This window comes from Ranitomeya variabilis, chromosome 8, assembly GCF_051348905.1.
Source record: "Ranitomeya variabilis isolate aRanVar5 chromosome 8, aRanVar5.hap1, whole genome shotgun sequence".
In the NCBI taxonomy this organism is placed as follows: Eukaryota; Metazoa; Chordata; class Amphibia; order Anura; family Dendrobatidae; genus Ranitomeya; species Ranitomeya variabilis.
Genome location: NC_135239.1, coordinates 65,268,366 through 65,292,557, shown reverse-complemented (window position 1 = coordinate 65,292,557; position 24,192 = coordinate 65,268,366). Strand labels below are relative to the sequence as shown.

The 24,192-nt window shown below is 43.6% G+C and overlaps 1 protein-coding gene and 1 long non-coding RNA gene across 3 annotated transcripts in view; one reads left to right on the top strand and one right to left on the bottom strand.

Moving 5' to 3' along the window:
* PIGC (phosphatidylinositol glycan anchor biosynthesis class C) overlaps positions 1 to 24,192 on the bottom strand; it is a 58,163-nt gene that overhangs the window by 10,651 nt on the left and 23,320 nt on the right. The gene's annotated exons all lie outside the window — the stretch shown is intronic.
* On the top strand, positions 3,785 to 16,322 carry LOC143788527 (uncharacterized). Its single transcript, XR_013218658.1, has 3 exons — positions 3,785 to 3,885; positions 8,871 to 8,938; positions 15,994 to 16,322. It is a non-coding gene; the product is annotated as an uncharacterized LOC143788527 (long non-coding RNA).

Here is a 24,192-nt window from a genome sequence, read left to right as displayed (position 1 = left end):
AATCTTCAGTAGAATTACACCACAGCCACCGCAAATACTGCAGGAGATCTACTGGAGCCCGTATGGATCCAAAATACACCCAGAAAACAGTTACATTTGGTGGTGGAAAGATCATGGTCTGGGGTTACATTCAGTATGGGGGTGTGCGAAACATTTGCAAGGTGGAAGGCAATATCAATAGCCTAAAATATCAAGAAGTATTAGCTACCGCTTATATTCCATATCATAAAAGGGGTCAAATTCTGCAGCAGGATGGTGCTCCATCTCATACATCCATCTCTACAACAAAGTTCCTCCAGGCAAAAAAGATCAAGGTGCTCAAGGACTGGCCAGCCCAGTCACCAGACATGAACATCATTGAGGATGTTTGGGGTAGGATGAAAGAGGAAGCTTGGAAGACAAAACCAAAGAATCTAGATGAACTCTGGGAGGCATGTAAGACTGCATTCTTTGCTATTCCTGATGACTTAATTAATAAATTGTATGAATCATTGTTGAACCGCATGGATGCAGTCCTTCAAGTTCATGAAAGTCACACAAAATATTAAATATGACTCTAATAGCAACACAACTTCATTCACCAATGTTATGCAACATATATTTGTATTTTAAGTTAATTATTTGTTTGAATATCACATTACTTTCTGTGAGGGACAAAACTTTTGCCTTGCCAAAATCTGACCATTCTGTGTCCATTAACTGATCCAATATTTCTGCATTGAAGCCAATTTATTTTCTTAACCTAAACCACATTTCGGTGGGTTTCAGCTTTCAAAAGAATAATTTATACAACCAATGGATGAATTTAACGTCAGGTTATAAGCTTTTATTTACATAACATGGATAAGCGACATAGCAACTACACTCCCTGACTGAAGTTATGTTTTCATTATGGCAAAATCATTTTTTTTGGGGCCAAAATAGGCCTGACTCTTAAGGGGTTGAAGTACCACAAGGCTCCAGGTAATTCTCCTTTCAGATTTAAATCCCACACGAGACATTTGATGAGCGCATACATTACGAAGAATAGTGACATAATTCTATAATGAGTGTTGAAGAATGCACAGCTCTAATACTGAGGTCGGAGAGACATGAAAGACAATGCAAGATGTGATATTGATCTGACAGGTAAATAATCAACACCCATCATAGAAGCATTTCAGGAGGCCCATCCCTATGTCCATTAATGTTATTGTCATACATACTATAGTAATGCAACCAAGCATTTAGGCTTACTAACCATGACTGGTCACTAGGTGGCGACTGCGTGCAGATTACACGGGACGCTGCATTCACATATAAAAGCTTAGGAGAAAGTCTCTGCATCTGAATCTCAGAACCTTTCCATATAATTATCTCCATGTTGTTAAGGTGTGTTCACACTAAACAGTAGCGGTACTACTTGCAAACCAATTTAATAACTTACTTACACAGGCTGACCACACTTACAACGTGCCTAGAATTATCCGTAATAGATGGTTCAGTGTGCCTAGTCTAAACTGCCCTTGTTTTCTGTAGCACAGATCCTCTAAACACAGGATGATGGGCTGGCGAAAACAATGATTCTTTAAGCAAGCTAAAAAAACTCATTTCACCCGAGGAACAAGCGTTTTGTTCTTTCATTGGGATATTGGCAGCCTGTTTACATTGTAACATTATTAGAAAACAAAGAACGCTTGTATTCAATAATTGACCAGAGTAAATGTATGTTAAGGACGCCATGACATGGAGTTTAAAGGGAACCAACCTGTCAGTTGACTCATGTTGCTTGAAGAAAGGGCATCAAGAAGCAGAGACTGGATCAGGCCTTGCAGCCACGTACATTTTACTCTAAAATACAGCAATGTTCCAAAAAAAATATATTGTCAAAGGACAGCTGGGGATTGGGGTAGAGAGAAGCCACCAGGGAGTGGGGTAGAGAGAAGCCACCGGAGAGTGAAGTAGAGAGAAGCCACCAGGGAGTGAGGTAGAGAGAAGCCACCGGGGAGTGGGGTAGAGAGAAGCCACCGGGGAGTGGGGTAGAGAGAAGCCACCGGAGAGTGAAGTAGAGAGAAGCCACCAGGGAGTGAGGTAGAGAGAAGCCACCGGGGAGTGGGGTAGAGAGAAGCCACCAGGGAGTGGGGTAGAGAGAAGCCACCGGGGAGTGAAGTAGAGAAAAGCCACCGGGGAGTGAGGTAGAGAGAAGCCACCGGGGAGTGAGGTAGAGAGAAGCCACCGGGGAGTGGGGTATAGAGAAGCCACCGGGGAGTGGGGTATAGAGAAGCCACCGGGGAGTGGGGTATAGAGAAGCCACCGGGGAGTGGGGTAGAGAGAAGCCACCAGGGAGTGAAGTAGAGAGAAGCCACCGGGGAGTGGGGTAGGGAGAAGCCAGAAGGGGACCAGGGTAGATAAGCCACTGAGGAGTGGGGTAGAGAAGCCACCAGGGAGTGAAGTAGAGAGAAGCCACCGGGGAGTGGGGTAGGGAGAAGCCACAAGGGGACCAGGGTAGATAAGCCACTGAGGAGTGGGGTAGGGAGAAGCCACTGGGGAGTGAGGTAGAGAGAAGCCACCGGGGAGTGGGGTAAGGAGAAGCCACTGGGGAGTGATGTAGAGAGAAGCCACTGGGGAGTGGGGTAGGGAACAGCCACTGGGGAGTGGGGTAGGGAGAAGCCACAAGGGGTACGGGGTAGGGAGAAGCCACAAGGGGTACGGGGTAGGGAGAAGCCACAAGGGGAGCGGGGTAGGGAGAAGCCACCGGGGAGCGGGGTAGGGAGAAGCCACAAAGAGAGCGGGGTAGAGAGAAGCCACCAGGGAGTGGGGTAGGGAGAAGCCAATGGGGAGTGAGGTAGATAGAAGCCACCGGGGAGTGGGGTAAGGAGAAGCCACTGGGGAGTGGGGTAGGGAGAAGCCACTGGGGAGTGGGGTAGGGAAAAGCCACCGGGGAGTGGGGTAGAGAGAAGCTACTGGGGAGTGATGTAGGGAGAAGCCACCTGGGAGTGATGCAGAGAGAAGCCACTGGGGAGTGGGGTAAGGAGAAGCCACTGTGGAGTGGGGTAGGTAGATGCCACCGGTAACCTGAATTTTGGACCTTGTCATCATAGTCACATCGACGCTGGCAGCCCCTTGGAATTATGTTTTCTCTCAAATGCTGCAGCCGGTTATGGGAACAGCTGGTCGTTGAGGGTCCCGGGTGTTGCATCCCTACTGATCTGACATTGAAGACCTATCCTAAGGATCGGCAATGACTATAAAAGTACAGAGAAGCAGACTTTGAGAAGCAGGGTGGGGACTATGCTTCTCAGATGACAGGTCCATGTCTGATCCGCGGTGGCTTCTTCTCACCAATTTCTCCTAAACGAACAGGTCTTTCCCTATACACACACATAAGGGGGAAACTGTCGGTTTGGGGAAAATGAGGGAAGAAGACGCTGGGACTTGGACTGGTCATCCAAGGTGCATAGTGCCCATTCGGGTTTTCTCTGAAATGCGGCTGTGTTTGATAGATGGTTGTAATAAAGCATCCATTGTCTGAGTAACGCAGCACGTGGCTCAGACAGCATGAATCACTCGACAGGTTCCCTTTAAAAACTTTTGTGCAATTTCTGCTTCATGAGTCATTTTAATAAAGGCTACTTAAGTAAGTGGTGAATTAAGAACAAGAAACAATATTCAGTAACAAAAAAATCCAATTAAAAAAGACTGTGTCCTGGTGAGACTATGGAGTGCGTGAATATCCTGCGATCTGCTGCATACTGCATGGGGAAATTCTGCAGCAGCTTGATACATAAGAAATGTGATATTTAATCAGCAGGGTGTAGAAGGTACACCAGGCGACCCGCACACTGACGGTACAAGATGTGAGCAGTGCCCCCTCCAGGCTCCGCGTGGGCGCCTACTAAAGGCCCGGTAGGTCTGCATGATTCCTACTTTAGCTCTATTGCTAGACTTAAGTACATTTAGAACTAAGACATGAGATAAATGTGCTGATAACATACAAAATCCTTAGCATAATTATTAAAGTAAAACCCTTTAAGGAGCTATCCAGGTTTGTAATGAATCTCTGGAGTTACGCTATGTGACTACAGACTTCTAAATCCTCACATCACGCTAACTGCACACTGTCAGGATCCTCCGATGCTGGCGGTGAGAGCGGGTGGTCACGTGACCACAAATACGCGATTTACATACTTCTGGCCACATTCTAACTAGACGTGTCCAGCTTCACTCAATACAAGTGAATCGAAAACTTGCAGTCCCGATGCCACCCACTCCTGCCGCCAGCACTGGAGGATCCTGACAGCGTGTGGTGCACAACCTATGAAAATTCATCACAAACCCGATTACCCCCTTTAAAGGGGTATAATACTTATCCTATACACTGAAGTCGGAAACTATTGTTTGCTTCAGGTATTGTAATGTTTGACAGCAAAAAGTCCCAAAGATTTTTCACCCCCGCAGGGAATTTTCCTGGTCTAAAAAAACCCCCAAACACCTCAAAGTAGAGAATGTGATAAAATAACAAAATACGATGTCTCACTTGGTGAATCCCCCACTGCTGTGTCACCACCAGGGCTGTGGAGTCGGAGAGTTGGAGACCATTTTGGTGGAGTCGGAATCATTGTCATGTGACTCCACAGCCCTGGTCACCACCGCTCCAGTTGTCTTGTTGACTCTTGGCCTGCAGTGACCACTGGTGCAGTCAATCACTGGGCGCTGGCATCATCGGATGAGTAATAGTTATTTTAGCACTTTCCCTACTTTGGGGCAATTTCTTAAGAACTTGACTATCGCGCAGGTCTATTTGTTTAAACAGAGGTCAGACCTTCGGTCGGCACGTCATCAGTTTATCCTGGCGATAAGCCATAAAGACCCCATATTACATTAAAGTTGTCTGGACCTGACAATTCAGCAGACGCAGATAACCATGTCATGTGCATAGTGGCCTCCAGATTCTCCCGCCACATTATTTGTGTAGGATCGGAAGGTTTAACCCAGTAACAACCTGACGTGATACCGGTCAGGTGGAGTGTATGGAGCGAGATCACTGCACACACGGCAGGTGACTTCTGGGGAGATAGGGACATTTTCCTTTTGTTAATTCTCCACATCAGAGAAAATTGGATCACCTTGTGATCAAACCCAGATCAGAGTGAGATTAGCATAATCGGACCAATTTTCTCGAAAGAGAAAAACGGTTGTGTGACCCCAGCCTAGTAGTAATTGGAGCCAGCCCAGATCCCTGTTTCTCCCTTTACATGCCTCCGTCAATCTCAGATAGGGACGTTTAAAGGCATTTAAAACATAGCAGTGTGACACCGCAGGCCACCGGTGACCGCAGATAGGCTACAGCCTTCACTATTCAGAGCAGTCATCCTCTCTGACGGAACTGTGAAGGCTGCAAGTTGATCAGTGGCCGCTGATTGGCTGCAGCGCTCACGTAGGGGGACACAGGGCTCAGAGCAGAGGAGCAGCTGGTCTTATTTTATGCAGAAAATTGGAATAAAAAAAGTTAAAATCCCCCTCCATTTTGGTATCCTACTGACCTATAGAATCATATTACTAAGTTATTTTTACTGCACACTGTTAACTACGTCATAATGAACGCGCTAAAAACAAAACCCCAAAAAAACAATGGCAGAATTTATATTTTTTATTTACCATTCTAACGCCACTTGGATTTTTTTTTTTTTAACACAATGGTGCAATTGAAGGCTAAAACTTTTCCCATGCAAGACTTTTTTTCTGTTCTATAAAAAAGGGCCGCCATTACTTATTATAGGCACCCAGACAGGCCCCACAATAATCAATGCTTCCATTTACATAATTGATGTAACGATCACTTATTCCGCTTGTCTGGTCCTAAATAGAAATGCCGACATATGAACAGAGTCTTATACTGTTTGATTTATGGCAGGTTTGTACTCACAAGTCATAGGACCTGTTCCGGCCAATGCTGGGCTTTCAGATGTTCCAGTAAACGTCAGAGTTATCGGCGTTTGTAGCTTATACAGTGTATTGATTTATTACTAAGTGTTTCCCCTAGTCACAGACTATCTTTTACAATGAATCATTGGAAGGGTTTAACAAAGTTTTACAAAATAACCAAGAAAGTAGAAAAAAACTAAGCAGCGTGCAAGGAGCTGCCAACTGTATCTTGTGATGTCAAAGGATGAGATCAGTGGGCGTCTATCAGATAAAATCCTTTAATTCCCAAAATAAGGAGGCCGTGGTTGTGCCTGGGGATTTCTTTCACATGGTGCATTGCAGCATTGAATCCAATAGACCACAATTACGTTAACTGATGAATAACTAAGTCCAGACATTTCTGGCATGTCATCCATCACCAGTCCAATGTCTCCAAAACTAAAAAAGTACAGATCCTATCCTAATAATGTAGTCAGACGTAGTTGAAATCTGAGTCAGATCATAAAATTGTCACGTGGGACTTCTTTATATTATCCTTTGGCACTAATAATCTTCAGTATGACATGCTACCTGATCGGATCATGCCCCAAAGAACATGGGCAAAAAGCAATATTGAGAATGCATAGCCATTAGAGATGCTGGAAGATGGATGAGATGGTTAAATTGGTTATCTCAACAAGGAACAAGCCCTCTAAAAACAGCACCAGAAAATCAGCTGCTGATCTGGGAAATAGAGAATTACACACTGTCCACAATGGTCATTGTTGTATAACATGGCCAGGTCGAGTCCACAGTGAGAGCTGAGTTTTCTTGGCCACTTTCCTCTCTAAGGCCTCCTACAAATGTCCATGATCATCAGTCCAATCCTGGAACACAATGAGTAGACTGGCCACGTGTCTCCCGACCCTGAGCGTGACAGCCTCATAAAAACACATGAAGCTGTCACACTGGGGGTCGGGAGATGCGCGGACAGTCCGTGCATTGCGATCCAAGATTGGACCAATGATCCTAGATGTCTAAAGGAGGCCTAAGGCCAGGGTCAGGCGAGAGTAAGAAACCTTGGACGATTTTCAATCGTTATCTTTGCGCCATCCTTGTGTCCGTTTTCAATGTCCATGTGCCATCCGTGTATTTTTTACGTCCGTGTGAAATTTGACTCAAATGCACAAGATCGAATACAATGTAACAGGTTAATCATGGCACTAAATCCATAAAATCAGATGCTGCAGATGAAGAGAATATTGCATGCTGCAATTTTTTTGGCCGTCGATGCTTGATCCGTGTGAAGAAACTGTGAAAAACCCTACTGAATTACATTGGTCAGTGCAAGGCCTGATTTTTCATCGGACAGCACAGTGTCAGTATAGTCCTCTCAACGAGCCCTAAGGGGTAGGGGTTTAAGCTCTCTGGTAGCCAATTGGACACGGACAGGCACAGGGGGATTTATATCAAAACAGAATAGTTTATTGTCCTTCATAAACCTTATTACTCCAAAGTGAAAACAGCCTTTCTTCAGCGCAAATGAATAACAAACAGTCCTTTCTTCAGCACAATACAATAAAGTGAACGTAGCAGTCTCACTAAACGCTCGGATTTCCAGGCAGTAGCAGCTCAAGCAGTTTTAAACGTGTTCACTAATCAATCACACCTATGTACAGCTCCAGCACAATTCCACTCTGCTGAACTAACCCAGCTGCTGCTATTAGGCCTGCAAGCCCCGGGCTGGATTATGGGAACTACCTTTCCTACCAAAGCTCTTTTGGTTGCTCCTAAATCCTAGACTCAGAATCCAGTCAAATTAAAACTCTGTCAGTACCCTAGTGTTACTGGTACAGACTGTACAACCACCTTAGTGACACATATCTGCCATCCAGGACCTTACCTATTGCTTTCTTACACAGTCTATGGAGCAAATTCACCCATAAAGCTATCCAGCTTGGCAATTTATTTTTAAGGAAAGGAGAAAATCAAGGATGTGATACTGGTGGTAAAAATATGACATTGACACACAGACCTAATACTGCTGAAAATCTCACCCAAAACACTGGTGAAGATCATGTTATGGATAAGATTTTCATCATTGCTTGGTTAATGTATACATTTTTACCATCGGCTTCATAATTTTTTTTTTTCATACAAGAAGCTTTCTGAAGCATCCCCTATCAAACAAGCATGAAAATCGGACAACATACAAATGGCACACAGATGGCTTCAGAGTGCTGGCTAATATTTTCACCGTCCCATAGACTTGCATTGGTTTGTATGATCTGTGACTTGGATCTAAATCGGACATGTCCACAAAAATACACGATTTGTCAACAGCCCCATAGACTATAATAGGTACGAGTTTTATCTTTGAAAAACACAGATTTAACTCGTATCCCCCCCAAAAAAATAGACTGTCGTCTGAATGGAGCCTTACACTGGGACCGGGCTAAGTAGGAAAATGTGACTAAGCTGACTAGTAAAATTAGATCTGAACCTGAGATTTTCACTTCTATCGTTTTTTTTATTCTTTCAAAAGCTTTTAAGGTGCAATGACATGTGTCGTGTTTGCACAGCTCTAAGCCCGGACGCTCGCTGACTGACAGAAATACACTATTTCCATTACAAGGCAACGCGTTAAGTACTTTCCTGTCTGACAAAGGAAAATAAATGCACTTAATGGAAAGGTACACAGTCGATAACTAAAAGTGTATCCAGAAAATGAGCGAGGGGCACAAACGTACTCAGCAATCGTCACCTTACTTTAAGTATCTATCTACAGCATAAAACAAGCAGACAAACAGCAGTGCCGAGTGCTCTTACCATGAGAAAGCACTTCACCCCACAGCTAATCTACAAAGAACATTACGTGTGAAAGACAAACAGTAAAACAGCACAAACACTTGTCCGAAGAGCTAGGAAATGGTAAAATACACAAAGTTTATACCTGGTTTTACCTAAAATTGTTTCTTTTGTTTAAGTCTACAGCCTCTATGGCCAGTGAACATTAATGGGCCAACCATGGACGAGTGTCAAGGAATGGTGCCTGGTAAGCAAAATTATTTATTTACTTATTTATTTAACCCCTTCATGACCTTGCCGTTTTTTGCAATTCTGACCAGTGTCCCTTTATGAGGTAATAACTCAGGAACGCTTCAACGGATCCTAGCGATTCTGAGATTGTTTTTTCGTGACATATTGGGCTTCATGTTAGTGGTAAATTTAGGTCGATAATTTCTGAGTTTATTTGTGAAAAAAACGGAAATTTGGCAAAAATTTTGAAAATTTCGCAATTTTCACATTTTGAATATTTATTCTGTTAAACCAGAGAGTTATGTGACACAAAATAGTTAATAAATAACATTTCCCACATGTCTACTTTACATCAGCACAATTTTGGAAACAAATTTTTTTTTTGCTAGGAAGTTATAAGGGTTAAAATTTGACCAGTGATTTCTCATTTTTACAACAAAATTTACAAAACCATTTTTTTTAGGGATCACCTCACATTTGAAGTCAGTTTGAGGGTTCTATATGGCTGAAAATACCCAAAAGTGACACCATTCTAAAAACTGCACCCCCCTCAAGGTGCTCAAAACCACATTCAAGAAGTTTATTAACCCTTCAGGTGTTTCACAGCAGCAGAAGCAACATGGAAGTAAAAAATGAACATTTAACTTTTTAGTCACAAAAATGATATTTTAGCAAAAATTTTTTTATTTTCCCAAGGGTAAAAGGAGAAACTGGACCACGGACGTTGTTGTCCAATTTGTCCTGAGTACGCTGATACCTCATATGTGGGGGTAAACCACTGTTTGGGCGCACGGCAGGGCTCGGAAGGGAAGGAGCGCCATTTGACTTTTTCAATGAAAAATTGGCTCCAATCTTTAGCGGACACCATGTCGCGTTTGGAGAGCCCCCGTGTGCCTAAACATTGGAGCTCCCCCACAACTGACCCCATTTTGGAAACTAGACCCCCCAAGGAACTTATCTAGAAGCATAGTGAGCACTTTAAACCCCCAGGTGCTTCACAAATTGATCCGTAAAAATGAAAAAGTACTTTTTTTTCACGAAAAAATTATTTTAGCCTCAATTTTTTCATTTTCACATGGGCAACAGGATAAAATGGATCCTAAATTTTGTTGGGCAATTTCTCCTGAGTACACCAATACCTCACATGTGGGGGTAAACCACTGTTTGGGCACATGGTAAGGCTCGGAAGGGAAGGAGCGCCATTTGACTTTTTGAATGAAAAATTATCTCCATCGTTAGCGGACACCATGTCGCGTTTGGAAAGCCCCTGTGTGCCTAAACATTGGAGCTCCTCCACAAGTGACCCCATTTTGGAAAGTAGACCCCCCAAGGAACTCATCTAGAGGCATAGTGAGCACTTTAAACCCCCAGGTGCTTCACAAATTGATCCGCAAAAATGAAAAAGTACTTTTTTTTCACACAAAATTTCTTTTAGCCTCAATTCTTTCATTTTCACATGGGCAACAGGATAAAATGGATCCTAAAATTTGTTGGGCAATTTCTCCTGAGTATGCCGATACCTCATATGTGGGGGTAAACCACTGTTTGGGTGCACGGCAAGGCTCGGAAGGGGAGGCGTGCCATTTGACTTTTTGAATGGAAAATTAGCTCCAATCGTTAGCGGACACCATGTCGCGTTTGGAGAGCCCCTGTGTGCCTAAACATTGGAGCTCCCCTACAAGTGACCCCATTTTGGAAACTAGACCCCCCAAGGAACTTATCTAGATGCATAGTAAACACTTATAACCCCCAGGTGCTTCACAGAAGTTTATAACGCAGAGCCGTGAAAATAAAAAAATAATTTTTCTTTCCTCAAAAATGATTTTTAGCCCAGAATTTTTTATTTTCCCAAGGGTAATAGGAGAAATTGGACCCCAAATGTTGTTGTCCAGTTTGTCCTGAGTACGATGATACCCCATATGTGGGGGTAAACCACTGTTTGGGCGCACGGCAGGGCTCGGAAGGGAAGGCACGCCATTTGGCTTTTTGAATGGAAAATTAGCTCCAATCATTAGCGGACACCATGTCGCGTTTGGAGAGCCCCTGTGTGCCTAAACATTGGAGCTCCCGCACAAGTGGCCCCATTTTGGAAACTAGACCTCCCAAGGAACTAATCTAGATGTGTGGTGAGCACTTTGAACCCCCAAGTGCTTCACAGAAGTTTATAACGCAGAGCCGTGAAAATAAAAAATGTGTTTCCTTTCCTCAAAAATATTTTTTTAGCCCAGAATTTTTTTTATTTTTGCAAGAGTAACAGGAGAAATTGGACCCCAAAAGTTGTTGTCCAGTTTCTCCTGAGTACGCTGATACCCCATATGTGGGGGTAAACCACTGTTTTGGCACACGTCGGGGTTCGGAAGGGAAGTAGTGACGTTTTGAAATGCAGACTTTGATGGAATGCTCTGCGGGCATCAGGTTGCGTTTGCAGAGCCCCTGATGTGCCTAAACAGTAGGAACTCCCCACAAGTGACTCCATTTTGGAAACTAGACCCCCAAGGGAACTTATCTAGATGTGTGGTGAGCACTTTGAACCCCCAAGTGCTTCACAGAAGTTTATAACGCAGAGCCGTGAAAATAATAAATGTTTCCTTTCCTCAAAAATATTTTTTTAGCCCAGAATTTTTTATTTTTGCAAGAGTAACAGGAGAAATTGGACCCCAAAAGTTGTTGTCCAGTTTCTCCTGAGTACGCTGATACCCCATATGTGGGGGTAAACCACTGTTTGGGTACATGCCGGGGCTCGGAAGGGAAGTAGTGACGTTTTGGAATGCAGACTTTGATGGAATGGTCTGCGGGCATCATGTTACGTTTGCAGAGCCCCTGATATGCCTAAACAGTAGAAACCCCCCACAAGTGACCCCATTTTGGAAACTAGACCCCCCAAGGAACTTATCTAGATGTGTGGTGAGCACGTTCAACCCCCAAGTGCTTCACAGAAGTTTACAACGCAGAGCCGTGAAAATAAAAAATCATTTTTCTTTCCTCAAAAAAGATGTTTTAGCAAGCAATTTTTTATTTTCACAAGGGTAACAGGAGAATTTGGACCCCAATATTTGTTGCCCAGTTTGTTGTGAGTACGCTGATACCCCATATGTGGGGGTAAACCACTGTTTGGGCACACGTCAGGGCTCGGAAGGGAAGTAGTGACATTTGAAATGCAGACTTTGATGGAATGGTCTGCGGGTGTCACATTGCATTTGCAGAGCCCCTGATGTGCCTAAACAGTAGAAACACCCCACAAGTGACCCCATTTTGGAAACTAGACCCCCGAAGGAACTTATCTAGATGTGTGGTGAGCACTTTCAACCCCCAAGTGCTTCACAGAAGTTTATAACGCAGAGCCGTGAAAATAAAAAATAATTGTTCTTTCCTCAAAAATTATGTTTTAGCAAGTAATTTTTTATTTTTGCAAGGGTAACAGGAGAAATTGGACCCCAACAGTTGTTGCCCAGTTTGTCCTGAGTACGCTGGTACCCCAAATGTGGGGGTAAACCACTGTTTGGGCGCACGTCGGGGCTTGGAAGGGCGGGAGCACCATTTGACTTTTTGAACGCAAGATTGGCTGGAATCAATGGTGGCGCCATGTTGCGTTTGGAGACCCCTGATGTGCCTAAAACAGTGGAAACCCCTCAATTCTAACTTCAACACTTACCCCAACACACCCCTAATCCTAATCCCAACTGTAGCCATAACCCTAATCACAACCCTAACCCCAACACACCCCTAACCACAACCCTAACCGCAACACAACCGTAACCCTAATTCCAACCCTAATCCTAACCCTAATCCCAACCGTAACCCTAATCCCAACCCTAACCACAACTGTAACCCCAACACACCCCTAACCCTATCCGTAACCCTAACCACAAGCCTATTCTTAACCCTAACCCTAAGGGTATGTGCCCACGTTGCGGATTCGTGAGATTTTTCCGCACGATTTTTGAAAAATCTGCAGGTAAAAGGCACTGCGTTTTGCCTGCGGATTTACAGCAGATTTCCAGTGTTTTTTTGTGCGGATTTCACCTGCGGATTCCTATTGAGGAACAGGTGTAAACCGCTGCGGAATCCGCACAAAGAATTGACATGCTGCGGAAAATACAATGCAGCGTTTCTGCACGGAATTTTCCGCACCATGGGCACAGCAGATTTGGTTTTCCTTAGGTGTACATGGTACTGTAAACCTGATGGAAAACTGCTTCGAATTCGCAGCGGCCAATCCGCTGCGGATCCGCGGCCAATCCGCTGCGGATCCGCGGCCAATCCGCTGCAGATCCGCTGCGGATCCGCTGCAGATCCGCGGCCAATCCGCTGCAGATCCGCGGCCAATCCGCTGCGGATCCGCTGCCGATCCGCGGCCAATCCGCTGCAGATCCGCGGCCAATCTGCTGCGGATCCGCTGCCGATCCGCTGCGGATCCGCGGCCGATCCGCGGCCAATCCGCTGCCAATCCGCTGCAGATCCGCGGCCAATCCGCTGCGGATCCACTGCGGATCCGCGGCCGATCCGCTGCGGATCCGCGGCCGATCCGCTGCGGATCCGCTGCCGATCCGCGGCCAATCCGCTGCAGATCCGCGGCCGATCCGCTGCGGATCCGCGGCCGATCCGCTGCGGATCCGCTGTGATCCGCGGCCGATCCGCTGCGGATCCGCGGCCGATCCGCGGCCGATCCGCTGCGGATCCGCGGCCGATCCGCTCTGTGTGCACATGCCATAACCCTACCCCTAACCCTACCCGTAACCCTAACCCTACCCCTAACCCTACCCCTAGTTCTAACCCTAACCCTAGTGGTAAAAGAAAAAAAAATATTTTCTTTATTTTATTATTGTCCCTACCTATGGGGGTGATAAAGGGGGGGGGTTTATTTATTATTTTTTTATTTTGATCGCTGTGATAGAACCTACCACAGCGATCAAAATGTACCTCTAACGAATCTGCCAGCCTGCAGATTCGGCGGGCGTACTGAGCATGCGCCCGCCATTTTCCAAGATGGCGGCGCCCAGCGAGGAGACGGCCGGACACCGGGAGGATCGGTAAGTATGAGGGGGTGGTGGGGGGGTGGATCGGAGCACAGGGGGGGGGATCGGAGGACGGGGGGAGCGGACAGGAGCACGGGGGAGCGGACAGGAGCACGGGGGAGCGAACAGGGGGACGGAGGGGGGTACCTGACAGAACGGACGACTGGGGAGGAGATCGGGGGCGGTGGGGGGGGCCAGTACATGATTTCCAGCCATGGAAGATGCTATTGCAGCATCGGCCATGGCTGGATTGCAATATTTCACCATTTTCATAGGTGAAATATTGCAAATTGCTCTGATTGGCTGTTGCACTTTCAACAGCCTATCAGAGCGATCGTAGCCACGTGGGGGCAAAGCCACCCCCCCTAGGCTGAAGTACAACTCCCCCTCTCCCTGCAGATCGGGTAAAATAGGAATTAACCCTTTCACCCGATCTGCAGGGATGCGATCATTCCATGACGCCGCATAGGCGTCATGGGTCGGGAAGGGGTTAAAGGCCTTCAGCTCGATCTTGAGCCATGGTGACTTAATGGATGGACGTTGTGTAGGAAGATCGATCTTGTGTAAGCCTAGAGAGGTCCACCAGGGTCTTCTCCGCAATTATCTTGAAAGTATGAAGACATCAAGCTGCTGATCTTCCTATTTGCCTTGTTCCTCCTATGAGGCCATATTCACACGTTCAGTATTTGCCCTCAGTATTTGTAAGCCAAAACCAGGAGTGGAACAATCAGAGGAAAAGTATAATACAAACACGTCACCACTTCTGTATTTATCACCCACTCCTGGTTTTGGCTTACAAATACTGGCCGTATTAAACCATGATGCCCTTCTCCAGTGATTGCTCTCTTCATATGATGTGTCCAACGTAGGCAAGTCATAGCTTGGTCTTTGCTTCGAGTGACATGTCTGGATTGATTTGTTCAAAAATTGATTTATTTGTTTTTGTTGCCATCCATGGTACTGATAAAATTATTCTCCAGCATCAGATTTCGAAGGCGTTGATTCTTCTGCTATCTTGTTTCTCTATCATCCAGGGTTTGCATCCATGTGTTTAAGTGAAATTAGGAGGCTTTATACAGGCTGCGTTGATTACATACATGGTTTTGATTAGGTTTAGGCTACTTTCACATATCCAATAATCATCCGTTAAAACAGATCCAGCAGCGATCCATTGACCAAAAATTTGTGCAGACACAACTTTTTTTTTTTTTTTTTTTGAGACAGACTTAAAAAAGTGATTTCATCTGGATCCGTTTTTATAACATTGAAGTCTATGGAAAACGGATCCGTTAAATGGCAATCAATTTTTCTTCCTTTCGAAACAGATCAGGTTTTTTGCTTACTAGATCAGTTTCAAATGGATGACTACTTAAAAGTTCACGTGTAAAGTATTAATCTGTATTAAACTGACTCACTAAGCAAAAAAACTAATCTGATTCGAATGGAAGAAAAACGTACGGCTATTTCATGGATCATCATAGTAAGAATCAATTACTACTTATCAAACAAATTATCAGAAAATACTAAAAATGCCCCAAAACTTACAGGACAGTTTGGCTACCAGTTTGCAGAAAACAGACTCAATACAATTTATATGACGACATTTCTAGTAGTAATAAATCTTAAGAAAGAAAACAAGTATAAATCAGAACAATAATACCACAAATCCAAATTCAGAGCTGAATACAGACAGACTCCACAACTCAACTGACCATCCAAAATATAGGAAAATAATAACCATGAGCCATGTCTGCCAAACACCAGCACCTTAGTATCCAGCTTTTATAGTTTAATACTTAATCAAGTAATAAAAAAATATATAATCCAGAGTTTCTCCCTTGTATAATCCCAAGTGTCTCCCTATCACTCTATGCTGCCATTAACAGAAAAGTGTGGGAAACCTAAATATTCAGCTCTGAAATATACAAAGAGAAAAATTCTATGTAATTAGTTTGGATTATTTCCAAGGAATATAATGAAATACATAAAACGGGCATCCTACATAACGCGCTGTTCTGTGTGTAACATTAATCTTGTCTATTTGTGCCATTTGCAGAGAGGATGCAGCATCGCCCGGTTTTAGATGGTCTCACTTGTATGCAACATGAAATATTTGGGACCACCCCAATGGAGAGTCAGCCACTTAACAGTATCCATTACACATCCCTCACCTCTTTAGCAGGACCAAGGACCAAGTAAAGGCTTAGGGCCCCATCTACACTGCCAGATCCTGGTCGTGAAACCACCTTGGATTGGATATTCAAGCCAGACCGTGGCCGTTCCTGACCCGTTAAACAGGCCGAGCAGAATTCTAAGCGCACAGAACAATCAATAATGTGATCATTCTGTTCCCATAAATCTGTGTACATTTCCTCTATATACAATGCCTTGCAAAAGTATTCAGCTCCCTGGAACTTTTCAACCTGTTCCCACATATCATGCTTCAAACATAAAGATACCAAATGTAAATTTTTGGTGAAGAATCAGCAACAAGTGGAACACAATTGTGAAGTTGAACTAAATTTACTGATAATTTTACATTTTTGTGGAAATTCAAAAAATGAAAAGTGGGGCGTGCAATATTATTCGGCCCCTTTAACTTAATACTTTGTTGCGCCACCTTTTGCTGCGATTACAGCTGCAAGTCACTTGGGGTATGTCTCTATCAGTTTTTTTACATCGAGGGACTGAAATTCTTGCCCATTCTTCCTTGGCAAACAGCTCGAGCTCAGTGAGGTTTGATGGAGATCGTTTGTGAACAGCAGTTTTCAGCTCTTTCCACAGATTCTTGATTGGATTGAGGTCTGGACTTTGACTTGGCCATTCTAACACCTGGATACACTTAATTGTGAATCATTCCATTGTAGATTTTGCTTTAGGTTTGGGATCATTGTCTTGTTGGAAGACAAATCTCCGTCCCAGTCTCAGGTCTTTTGCAGACTCCAACAGGTTTTCTTCCAGAATGGTCCTGTATTTGGCTTCATCCATCTTCCCATCAATTTTAACCATCTTCCTTGTCCCTGCTGAAGAAAAGCAAGCCCAAACCATGATGCTGCCACCACCATGTTTGACATGGATGGTGTGTTCAGGGTGATGAGCTGTGTTGCCTTTACGCCAAACATATCGTTTGGCATTGTTGCTAAAAAGTTCGATTTTGGTTTCATCTGACCAGAGCACCTTCTTCCACATGTTTGGTGTGTCTCTCAGGTGGCTTGTTGCAAACTTTAAAAAACACTTTTTATGGTTATCTTTGAGAAATGGCTTTCTTCTTGAAACTCTTCCATAAAGACCAGATTTGTGCAGTGTACGACTGATTGTTGTCCTATGGACAGACTGTCCCACCTCAGCTGTAGATCTCTGCAGTTCATCCAGAGTGATCATGGGCCTCTTGGCTGCATCTCTGATCAGTCTTCTCCTTGTTTGAGATGAAAGTTTAGAGGGACGACCGGGACCTGGTAGATTTACAGTGGTATGATACTCCTTCCATTTCAATATGATCGCTTGCACAGTGCTCCTTGGGATGGTTAAAGTTTTGGAAATCATTTTGTGTCCAAATCCAGTTTTAAACTTCTCCACAACAGTATCACGGACCTGCCTGTTGTGTTCCTTGGTCTTCATGATGCTCTCTGTGCTTCAAACAGAACCCTGAGACTATCACAGAGCAGGTGCATTTATACGGAGACTTGATGACACACAGGTGGATTATATTTATCATCATTAGGCATTTAGGACAACATTAGATCATTCAGAGATCCACAATGAACTTCTGGAGTGAGTTTGCTGCACTGAAAGTAAAGGGGACGAATAATATTGCATGTCCCACTTTTCAGTTTTTGAACTTCCACAACAATTTTAAATAACCAATAAATTTCGTTCAACTTCACAATTGTGTTCCACTTGTTGCTGATTCTTCACCAAAAATTAACATTTGGTGTCTTTATGTTTGAAGCATGATATGTGGGAAAAGGTTGAAAATTTCCAGGGAGCCGAATACTTTCGCAAGGCACTGTACATGATGATATGCTGCCATTACCAATAATGATGACTTTTAAGGCTTGTTCATTGCACTCAATGAACAAGCACTTTGCACTGTCATCAAGTGTTTGATAGTCCTGCTTAGATTGGATGTTAATCCGGAACGTGCGTTCCTACCAATTCTCTTTCAAAGATCATCACCCCTTCTGAATGGGTCATCATGCATACACCGAATTATACAATTGTCAAGAATGACGGTGGATAGATATTGGGTCCCATCATGCATTAAACCCATCTTACAGATGAAATGCTCGTCTCCCTCATCAGATAGATCGAGTTTAAGTATAATCTGCGGTAAAAAATTAAAAAGAAAAAAAGTCTTCTTGGCAGCAACAAGGGAAAATCTGATGGTCAACTAACATACACTTAATCTGACATGTTCTATGTATTTCAGATTGCCTTTTATTAACTGTAAATTGGTATTATTTTACAATTTAATGAGTTTTCTTTTAATAAACCAATACATGGCTAAGGTTTTGTTACGTTTGTGCTCAAATTATTATTATTATTATTATTATTATATGGAGACAGATCACTAAAAGAGGTTTACACGGGATCAAAAAGAAGAATACCGTAGCCTACGTGAATCCCAATTTATTCTGATTTTGAAGATGCAGGCACTGCATTTGTTGGTCTATGCCGCCCTCACCATATTCTCCAGGGAGAGAACAGCTCAGTAATATGGCACATAATCTTCATATCCATATGAACAAGAAGAAACATATGTCTTGTGGTGTGTAGTGGTCACTTGACCTCCTCATCGAACCTTGATGCCAGGAGACCGGAGGGGAACACAGGAGCGGTGCCACTCCAGAAGGGGAGGATAGGTTTATTTCTTATACCACCCTATGCCCGCTAAGGTTATCATTTAAGTGTATAATCCCTTTAAATCGCTTTCTCAGTGACATACAGAAAGGCTTAAAAAAATATAACATCCACATGGGTCTTTTCACAGAGCTTTTCCAAAATCAATTAAGAGGCAGCCTTGATAAGACAGGGTCAATTTAGAATTTAGCCATATGGACATTATAAAAAGAGTCTACACTGTTGACTTCTCCTTGTTATCCAGAATGGAGAACCTCTAGGAATGGACTTGGCAAAAGACATCTACAATATTACCTTTTTTTTGGAAGTCAGATCAAGATATTTTGGAAGTCAGATCCATAATGGTCAGTTAATCCTTCTTTCAAATAAATGGTAATGTGGTCAGAAAACCCCTTTTATGGCAAACTAGATGGTGGCCCGATTCTAACGCATCGGGTATTCTAGAATATGTATGTATGTACGTCGCGCTTAGCACAGCCACGTAGTATATAGCACAGCCACGTAGTATATAGCACAGCCACGTAGTATATAGCACAGCCACGTATTATATAGCACAGCCACGTATTATATAGCACAGCCACATAGTATATAGCACAGCCACATAGTATATAGCACAGCCACATAGTATATAGCACAGCCACATAGTATATAGCACAGCCACATAGTATATAGCACAGCCACATAGTATATAGCACAGCCACATAGTATATAGCACAGCCACATAGTATATAGCACAGCCACATAGTATATAGCACAGCCACATAGTATATAGCACAGCCACATAGTATATAGCACAGCCACATAGTATATAGCACAGCCACATAGTATATAGCACAGCCACATAGTATATAGCACAGCCACATAGTATATAGCACAGCCACATAGTATATAGCACAGCCACATAGTATATAGCACAGCCACATAGTATATAGCACAGCCACATAGTATATAGCACAGCCACATAGTATATAGCACAGCCACATAGTATATAGCACAGCCACATAGTATATAGCACAGCCACATAGTATATAGCACAGCCACATAGTATATAGCACAGCCACATAGTATATAGCACAGCCACATAGTATATAGCACAGCCACATAGTATATAGCACAGCCACATAGTATATAGCACAGCCACATAGTATATAGCACAGCCACATAGTATATAGCACAGCCACATAGTATATAGCACAGCCACATAGTATATAGCACAGCCACATAGTATATAGCACAGCCACATAGTATATAGCACAGCCACATAGTATATAGCACAGCCACATAGTATATAGCACAGCCACATAGTATATAGCACAGCCACATAGTATATAGCACAGCCACATAGTATATAGCACAGCCACATAGTATATAGCACAGCCACATAGTATATAGCACAGCCACATAGTATATAGCACAGCCACATAGTATATAGCACAGCCACATAGTATATAGCACAGCCACATAGTATATAGCACAGCCACATAGTATATAGCACAGCCACATAGTATATAGCACAGCCACATAGTATATAGCACAGCCACATAGTATATAGCACAGCCACATAGTATATAGCACAGCCACATAGTATATAGCACAGCCACATAGTATATAGCACAGCCACATAGTATATAGCACAGCCACATAGTATATAGCACAGCCACATAGTATATAGCACAGCCACATAGTATATAGCACAGCCACATAGTATATAGCACAGCCACATAGTATATAGCACAGCCACATAGTATATAGCACAGCCACATAGTATATAGCACAGCCACATAGTATATAGCACAGCCACATAGTATATAGCACAGCCACATAGTATATAGCACAGCCACATAGTATATAGCACAGCCACATAGTATATAGCACAGCCACATAGTATATAGCACAGCCACATAGTATATAGCACAGCCACATAGTATATAGCACAGCCACATAGTATATAGCACAGCCACATAGTATATAGCACAGCCACATAGTATATAGCACAGCCACATAGTATATAGCACAGCCACATAGTATATAGCACAGCCACATAGTATATAGCACAGCCACATAGTATATAGCACAGCCACATAGTATATAGCACAGCCACATAGTATATAGCACAGCCACATAGTATATAGCACAGCCACATAGTATATAGCACAGCCACATAGTATATAGCACAGCCACATAGTATATAGCACAGCCACATAGTATATAGCACAGCCACATAGTATATAGCACAGCCACATAGTATATAGCACAGCCACATAGTATATAGCACAGCCACATAGTATATAGCACAGCTCACGTAACACAGACAGCCACGTAGTATATAGCAGCCACGTAGTATATAGCAGCCACGAAGTATATAACACAGCCCACGCAGTATATAACACAGGCCACATAGTATATAACACAGCCCACGTAGTATATAGCAGCCGGGCAGTATATAGCACAGCCGATGTAGTATATAACCCAGCCCACGTAGTATATAACACAAGCCACGCAGTATATAGCACAGCCCACGCAGTATAGAGCACAACCCACGTAGTATATAGCACAGCCCACGCAGTATATAACACAGCCCACAAAGTATATAGCACAGCCCACAAAGTATATAGCACAGCCCACAAAGTATATAGCACAGCCCACGCAGTATATAGCACAGCCCACGCAGTATATAACACAGCCCACGCAGTATATACAACACGGCCCACGCAGTATATAGCACAGCCCATGCAGTATATAACACAGCCCAAGTAGTATATAGCACAGCTCATGCAGTATATAACACAGCCCACGTAGTATATAGCATTGTGGGCACCATATCCCTGTTAAAAAATACATTAAAATAAAAAATAGTTATATACTCACCCTCCGGAGTCCACCGAAGCTGTCCCTATGCGTGCGATGCTGCCGCCAGCTTCCGTTCTCAGTGATGCATTGCGAAATTACCCAGATGACTTAGCGGTCTCGCATCAGCAGCATCAGGCATGCTGCATAGGCAGCATCAATAGTAAAAAGTTGGTCTGGGATGGGGCGACACACTGGCACTGACTGGAGGGGAGTGGGGAGGGGCCAATCCGCGGCCGGACTAAGCCTGTCACTGATTGTCGCGGTTGGCAGCGACCAATCAGCGACACGGGATTTCCGTTACAGACAAACAGACGGAAGTACCCCTTAGGTGATTATATAGATCTGCCTACTTATTACATGAATCCCCTCTAAAATCACGGTGTAGCTCTGCACATATGAAAACCACTAGTTTGGCGAAGTAGGTGACAACTATCTGGCAGGTGTGAACATGGCCATGCTGGTTAACCAACAGCAAAATGTGTAAAAATAGGATGAGCAGAATAGTTAGCGGAAAGATAATCAGGGCATGTTATCTACTGATGATTTTAGAGTTTAGTTAGGTTTAAAGTACCTTCACACTAAACGACTTTACAACGATAACGATAGCAATCCGTGACGTTGCAGCGTCCTGGATAACGATATCGTTGTGTTTGACACGCAGCAGCGATCTGGATCCTGCTGTGATATCGCTGGTCGTTGATTAAAGTCCAGAACTTTATTTGGTCGTCAGATCGACGTGTATCGTCGTGTTTGACAGCCAAAGCAAGGATGTCAGCAATGTTTTACAATGGTAACCAGGGTAAATATCGGGTTACTAAGCGCAGGGCCGCGCTTAGTAACCCGATATTTACCCTGGTTACCATTGTAAAAGTAAAAAAAAAAAACACTACATACTCACCCTCTGATGTCTGTCACGTCCCCCGGCGTCCGTGCTGCTGCTCAGAGCTTCCTGCACTGAATGTGTCAGTGCCGGCCGTAAAGCAAAGCACAGCGGTGACGTCACCGCTGTGCTTAGGGCCGGCGCTTACACAGTGCAGGGAAGCTGAAGGCAAGGGACGCGACAGACACGGCAATGTAAGTATGTAGTGTTTGTTTTTTTTTTACATTTACACTGGTAACCAGGGTAAACATCGGGTTACTAAGCGCGGCCCTGCGCTTAGTAACCCGATGTTTACCCTGGTTACCCGGGGACTTCGGCATCGTTGGTCGCTGGAGAGCTGTCTGTGTGACAGCTCTCTAGCGACCACACAGCGACGCTGCAGCGATCGGCATCGTTGTCGATATCGCTGCAGCGTCGCTTAATGTGACGGTACCTTTAGAGTTTAGTTAGGTTTGAGCCTGGTTAAGTTTAGAAATTATGTTTAGAGATTAGTTAGGTTTACAGATTATTTAGGTTTAGAGATTAGTTAGGTTTAGCGCTTAGTTTTCTAAGGCTGATTATCAGCACAAAGAATCCATGTTAAAGTTTACAGCCCGCCTATGAAGTAATGATCAGAAGCTCAGCCATCGATGATATCATCCCTCAGAGTTGACACAGACTCAAAGTTTACTCTTGCACTTATATTTACTGAGGTTTGCACAATTATCAGCATTTGGTTCATTTTCTTATCAGGACTGAACTAGGTCTCTACGTGGCACTGGATGTGTAACCGGATGTCTTCATGAAGGTGCCAATGTTCTGATCAAAGTCTTGTGGGACAAATTGGTATCAGCCGCTCGTCCTGGATGAAGAACAAGCAGCAGTCATGGCGTAGAGTTACATTCCCTTCACCATGGGATATAATTAGATGATTTAATAGCTGGGCATTCTGCACCCAGGCTCCGGCTTCTTACAACTCCTTAAATTACAAGTTGGTTTTCTCAGCCAGCAAGAAGTAAGATCTTATCAAATTGCTCACACTTTCAGTACATTAAGTTCACCCTCGTTCACGGTAATTTAGATAATATGGAATTATGGAAGAATGTGATATTTCTAGTATGGCTAAACTAAAACTACAGAGGAACAGCACCCACTACATCAGGCAGCAGGGTGGGCTCGTGGTGAATGGTGCAGCTGGATGTTTGGGTTGCAAATTATACCTTTTATATGTAAATATATAGAGTGCCTTGAAAAAGTATTCATACCCCATGAAATTTCAACATTTTTACACATTACATCCACAGACTTAAATGTATTTTATTGGGATTTTGTGTGATATCCCGACACAAAGTAGCAAGTATTTGTGAAGTGTAAAGGAAAAGATATATGGTTTGCTAAATATTTAAGAAATATAAATATAAGAATTGTGACGTGCATTTGGATTCAGCCCCCAGAGTCAATACTTTGTAGGACCACCATTCACTGCAATTACTTCTGCACGTCTTTTGGGGTCTGTCTCCGCCAGCTTTGTACATCTAGAGATGACGTTTTGCCCATTCTCCTTTGATCACTCGCCCTCGCTCAGTGAGATTGGATGGAGGAATCTGCGAACAGCAATTTTCATGTACAGAAAATTTTTTTTTTTTTTTTTTAAGAGAAAGGTACATGCAAATAAGGTAGGAACAC